Source organism: Pezoporus wallicus, unplaced genomic scaffold (assembly GCF_028554395.1).
Source record: "Pezoporus wallicus isolate ANWC-B61680 ecotype Strahan unplaced genomic scaffold, APGP_CSIRO_Pwel_v1 contig_818, whole genome shotgun sequence".
NCBI classification, from domain to species: Eukaryota; Metazoa; Chordata; class Aves; order Psittaciformes; family Psittacidae; genus Pezoporus; species Pezoporus wallicus.
In genome coordinates this window covers 500,274-507,112 of record NW_026636248.1, presented here as the reverse complement: position 1 = coordinate 507,112, position 6,839 = coordinate 500,274, and positions in this window count along the sequence as shown.

Here is a 6,839-nt window from a genome sequence, read left to right as displayed (position 1 = left end):
TGAGGGATGCTGTGGTCCCCCCCGGGAAGAGTGGCCTGGGACAGCCTGTGGCCCTTGTTGGACCTCCCCTTGTCCCCAGCTGTGTTCCCCCACCCCCTTTGGGGTTTCAGGTGCCGAAGTGCCTTGGAAAGTTGTCAGGGTGCAGGCAAGCTGATTTCACACCCCAAAAGAGACAGAGCGCGGCCCCTGACTCAGCTCCAGGGGTTGTGAGAGGTGGCAAGCAGCGCTCCAGCTGCAGCATTTTGGGGAAGGATGTAATAAATTGTCCCTTTGCATTTCGGGGAGAGGGGAATGTGGCATCGTGTCCCGGGTGTGGGTCACTTTGAGGCTTCCCAAAAGCCGGAGCTCATTGCCTCCCACCTATTAGCCTGTGCTGGGTTGGGTCTGGCGTCCTGGCCTGGTCTCAGCCCCATTGGAAGGAAGGGGAGTACACGCCTCACCCCACGCTAAGAGTCTGCGGACAGGAACCTTAGAGGTCAGGCCGTGTCCCCAGGCAGGTGGCAAGAGGCGGCGAGAGCTGGCACCCTCAGCCATTCTGCCCCGGGGGAGCGCCGGGGCCGCGGGCGGCTGAGCTCTCGATTGCTACGCGGTTCTGCTTCCCACCCCTCGCCCCAGCGACCCGGGCTCTTCGGGACCAGGCCCCTTCCGCAAGGACCGGCGGGGCGGAGCGCGGTCAACGGGCCGTGCGAGGCGCGCTGCCACCTCCGCTCCCAGCGCCTGCCCGCCGTGTACAGTTAGCGTCAAATTGCAGCAATTAGCCGGGCACCGGAATTTAATTACCCAGCCCTGCCTCTTCCACACGCACCCCCTCTCTATCGTCCCGGGGAGGCTGCTCCGGGAAGACGCGGAGCAAAGACAAAATGGGAGAGATGGGGATGATGCGCGAAGAGTTCATAGCTTTAGGACTCTGCCGCGTCTCCTATTCCAGCTTTCCGAGCGCCTTGCCCCCTCCGAGCCCGCTCCAGGAGACGGCAATTTTGGCACGATAATTTAAAATGATACTTTAAATTCTTACTATCTTGAGAGGACGGGTGGGGAATTAATCCGATTTCAGGTTGGCTTTTGGCGAAAAGTTCCTGGTAAACTTAGGTGCCACTTTTCTGTTATACTCACGGTGGGATGTGTCCTTTCTCCCTGCCTCCACGGCTCCCCACGCAGGGTTAAATCTCCCTGGCCGGGACCTGGCTCTGTGGGGAGGGAGTCGGGTTTTTAGGGCTACGAGGCAGCCCTGGGTCCCATCGGGCTCATCCCTCCGCTTTTTCTACCCCGGGGAGGAGGGCATGGGCTGGGCATGCTGCAGAGCCCGGGGCTGTCGGGAGCTACTTTTCCCCTCCCCAGTGAGTTTGGTGACCTCACTTCGGGGGTTAATTCGGCTTCCTTGTCCCGGGTGTTTAGAGGACTCCTTTCCCTCACAGCCTTGAAAGCAAATCGGTCACCGAAAGGTGCAGGAAACTGAAGCCACCGATTCCTGGGCTGCTGTCATCCCTGAGGTGCCAGGTCTGGGTGGGTGTCTTCCTTGTCCTGCCTGCCCTGCCGCTGCCTTTCACTGTGCGAAAGGAAGATGAGTCGGAGGAAACATCTCTTCCCAGACGAAACAGTCTCTTTTAAAGCAAAGACAGATGCAACCTCTTTCTTTTAATTATTCTTCTTCGTCGTCCCCCGTCCCCCGTCCCTCTCTCTGTGTCACACCGGCTGGCTCACAGCTCGGCGGTGATTTTTGGCAGGTGGATGGGAGACAGTCACAGCGGTGTTCCATCCCCTCTGACTTATTCCTGACGGACGCGCCGGGTCCCTCCCTGTGTGTCACTGCGCGGGCAGCAGACGGGGTGCAGCCCTGCCCGCTCCATCCCCTCCACCACCCTTTTTCCTAAACCGGCCCACGTACGTATTCCCAACCAGGGGAAAGGGGAAGAGGAGATGCTCTCTCGGGGCTTTCCCCTGCCTGGATTAGAGTATCCCCAGCCAGTGAGAGTTACCGACGGGTCCTGGCACCCCGGAGCCGGGTGCATCCCCACCTACCCCAGCCAGCTCTTGCCTTCTCCCTCCCGCCTGCGCTGCCTGCTCCCGATGCGAGCTCGCAGGAGCGGTGGGATATAGCCGGCTCCCGAAGCTCTGCGCGGAGTTAAGGGTTGGTTACTCCTCGCACTGTTGCTTTTCACTGCCCCAGTGCTGCCCGCTGGGGAGGGGCTCAGCGCTGCTGATTGTCACCGGCTTGCTGCCACATAAATCACTTTTTTTCTCATTTTTAAATTATTTTTTGAATGAATGGGGCTGAGGAGGGGTGGTCTGGGCTGGCTCCAGTGGGGTCCTGGGCTCGCCTGTACGGGCAGCTGCTGTCCCGGAATATAAGAGTAGAGTCCACCCTGAGTACGTGGCGTCCTGCACCTTTGAGCAGAAGAGGCAAAACCCGGCAGGACACGAAAGATTCCAACAGCCCAAGCTTTACATAACAAAGACTAAAAGAAAGGGGGGCGGGGAAGGAAAGACACTCCCCGCCCTTCCTTGCTTCTTACTTTGCGGTCCAACACGGTTCAATGAGGTTCTGGCGGCCGGTGCCAGGGAAGGCGATGTGCTGCCTCTCGGGTGTTGATTTGAGGGTTTGTGTCCCGTTTTTGTGCCCTGCTGAGGGGGAGCTGGCTCCAGGCTGGAGCGGCAACATTCCTCCCGGCGGCAGGTCCGGGGAAGACCTTCTCACGAGAGAAGTGTGATGGTGTGGAGGAAAGAAAGGATAAGAGAAGAAATCCGCCCGTGTCCGCCTGCCAGAGGTGCTGTCCTCGGCCATTCATTTTAGCAGAGTTTGTTTTCCTTCACGCCCCTTTCTCGCGGGAGTGAAGCCCACTGGGAGCAACAGGTTGCTTCAGCCACTCCCGGGACCTCATGAAACCATTGTCCCTTTCCCCTTCGCACCCCCCGCCCCGGGACACGCTTTGGATGGGGATGCGGGCGTCTCGCCTGCGGAGTGTCACGCATAGATCCCCTGGGCAGCGTCCGCGGAGGAGCAGGAGAATGATGATGCTGAGGATGCTGTGCCCTGAGTACAGCCCTGCGGTACTTCTGCTTCCCTCATCTTCCCATCCCTGGGGCCCCGGCCAGGCGTTTGAAGCCCCAGAGTGTTGCCAGGGGCTGATCAGTCTGGAAATCAGCTCTGTGTAGAAATAGCTTTTTTTCCCCCCCGATTTCGAATGAAGGGACAGGAGGGTGCCCCAGCGCAACTTTTTTGGAAGTGAGCAGAAAACCTGGGTTTTAGAGAGGCAAGCGAAGTTTTTTCAAGGAGCACACGGGACTCACCTGCTCCTTTAACATTAATTTGCTGAACTAACTTAAATATTTATCTGCTAAAGCAACTAAACGAGCAAAACCGGGAAGTAATTGAGAGTTAAAACTGAGTGCAAACTGCGGTACCAACACAATCCAGCCACTGAGGGTTTTGCATGAGCAACCACATGGCACAAGTTCCCATGCTGTAGATGACCTAGGAAAATGGAACAGGTACATTCTGCTTCACCAGGTGCCTTTTCTCTCAACCTAGGGCCTTTAGGGCTAGGTACTGTCATTGCTGGAGCTCCTCAGATCATCCCTATGAATAAAGCATTGGTGTGGTAAAACTGTGCTTCAGCTTTTTTGGATTACTCTGGGAGCAGTTGAATGGTCTCAAATACAAATGTCTGTGAGGATTTTTTTTTTTAAAGCACAATAAACCTATGCTGAAAACACACAGCACCATTGCATTTAGAAAAAGATATCTATCCACTATAAGCATGTCAAGATCTGAGTGTTTACTGTAACTTGCCCACTTTTTCTATCGTACATTTCATTTCCTGAACAGAAAAAACCCACCGAATTTTAAGGAAATAGTTGCATTTGCAACTCAGTCATATAATTGGAGTATTTTCTGGGCAATTCTGACTGCTCACATGTCGTAGGAAAAAGCTTTCGCATCTGAAACATTGGCAAGTATTTTGCCAACAATCCCATAGTTGCAGTAGGTTGCAGTTTTACAGTGCTACCAAAAATAAATACAAATAAGTTTAATTTGACATTTATTATTAATTTTTCATCAATAACATTGTCAAATGAAATCCAGAAAACAGTATGCTGCCTAAGGTACTTCACCGTGACCTGCCTGATCAAACATTAGAGCTAATATATTTGTTCTAGGAAGGGTTACTTTTCTTTAGACAAAGATTCACTGCCTTCACTCCATCCCCTGCCCTCAAATACACTGATGCAACAGCACATACCCTGAATACAAAACACAAACTTATGCTCTGGCATTAAGTCTCTACACGGGGAGTTTTGTTTGAATTAAAATTTCGAAACTGAGCCCATAATAAGATATGCCATGAAACCTCAAACAACCTTCCTCCCCCAGGGATATTTATCTTACACATTTAATTGCCCAGTAAAATAAATTCTGTATGTGTACACTTTGGAAAGGATTTTGATCTGGTAATTTGGTGTATCTTCTGATCTGTGGCAGCTTAGAATAAGCCTGTACTAACATCCTTAGAAACTGTACAGAAGCAGAAACTGTGCCCTGTTAAATAATGCCTATTCAGCTGCTAAATATTTACACATAGGCAGGAATGAGCTTTCCTTGTAATGCTATCTCTTAACTATATATTAACATTCAAGAAGAAAAACAAATGCAAGTCATTTAAGCATAGGCCAAATCCTTCATTCTGCTAAAGCAAATAACAGCTCTACTGACTTGCATGGAGCAGAATGGGGCTCCTTCATGTTACCTTCATGTCATATTAACGTTGTCTTTTTTATAATGACTTCCCTTTTAAAACACTCGCTACTGTATAATAAGCTTCAACAAACCCTCGAGAGGTACAGTGTTATTAGTTTATCTGCTTTACAGATAAGTAAACTGATGCAAGGTGAAGATAAAGAATTTCCCCAAGGTCTTGCAGCTGGCTTGCTGGAGATCAAGGGAAGGAAAGGAAACTTCCCTTTTGTGACTGAATTTACCACCAGACCAGTATCTGCTCCTCCTACTGCTACTGCTGAAGACAACATGTCCTATAGCCAGGAAAGCTATATTAAGAGGAGCAGCAGGTGTTCAGGATCTCTATAAAACAGGTCATTTCCAACCAGGTGCCTAACTGTGCTCTTTGGTACCTAAACTTTGGCACCCACATTTGAAACTCTCTGTTTCACTAACGATGCTTTGGTGTTGCATCCATCCTAATAATTCCAAGACATGTTTAAAAAACAAAGCCTGGTATTACCCACAGCAGGGTTTAAATAACATCTACTTTGATATGTCTAGGCTAACATTGGAACTGCTGTCTGCAAGGCATATATTTTAAAGTGTTGACTAATTGCAAAAAGCCGTATTACTGGAAAATGACTGGTGGAGGCTCTGATGTCCATAACAAAATTAATCTGCACAAAACCCCCCTTTAAGTGACTTTTTTTTTTTTAACAAGAAACTTCCAAAGCTCTGTAGTCTTTAATCTAGCCCAGCTTGCATACAGCTGCAATACATTTAGCCTTTAACATCAGCTCTAACTATTGTCCTAGCACATGCCTACACCCCACAGCATTTCATGGTATTAACAGCAATGCATTATGGCTAGAGCAACTTGTGAATAAGACAAATCACTCAGTGGAGAGCAAACCAAAACAAAATAGTGAACAGCATGGGGCTTTTTCCATGACAGCCTATACTATGGTTTGTTTGGCTCAGTTGTGTTTATTTGGTGTCTTGCCTGCCTCCCTGACTGTTATGGAGTAAAACCTCTGGAGGTGAGTGAAAGAGCAGGCCATGCACTGGATAATCCGACATAATCATTCCATGTAGCCATTGCAGGAGTACCAACCCGCTATATGCATAATCTGATGGCAGTCAAGAGTTGATGCAATTGCTCTTATGCTAGCCTCCTCCCTATGTCAAAGGGAAATGAGGGTGTGGTTAGAGGATGGAGGTTGTGGGTGATGTGCATCCACATTTCAGCCATACTAGGGATCTTCAGTCAGGTGTCTATTACAGCAGCTGCAGACACCTCCACATCAAAGTCAGCTCACAAGGACAAGCCAACTGGATGGGCATCCAGACTGTTGCATCGCACCCAGGAAACCTAACAATTACTCAGACAACAGACAGCAAACTTGCTATTTTCCAAAGGGTGGTATTACCGTACTGATGCAATGGCACTTTTCCAGCTTCAGATGGGAAATTTGTGCAGAGGAAGCTTGAAGTCATACTTGCAAATGTGGCATAAGAAGAACAAAGCAAAGCACCTATAGCGGTTAGGTCCCCACCCCTAGGCACACACCATCCCTCCCTCCCTCCCTCCCCCTTCCTCCACGGCCGCTCTTATGATGTCCACTTGGGAGAGGCGCAGGGTCACCAGCAGCCGCCTACCCCGCTTACACCACGCAAGTGTAAGCGACTGCAAAGTCCCAGCGCTTTTGCAAATGAAATTAGGCCTGGGCTGGTAAGCTGCTCCCTTAACACCACCCACCCTGGTGCAGAGCACTCTGACTACACGGAGCGGGAGCCAGGAGAGACAGGAGCCCTGCAGCGAAAGGCCTTACATGTCTGTTCCTCAGTCTTTGGCGCCCCTGTGTGTCTCCTTTGGGGGAAACTCAGCGGCAGAACAACCTCAGACTTTATTTCTCCAGCACCAGAAAGGCTGTGCTTGAACGTGGTGGAGCTCTGCTCTGGACAGCACTGCCCAACAGCCTGACCCTGATTTGAGCTCTGCGATTTCCACTCCTTACCTGTACTCCTTTTATATGCTGGAATCACCCTCTTAGGCAACTTTATCCGAAGTGATTAATGTTTTTAAAGCACCACTTCCTGGAGTCATGGCGTTTATCACAAT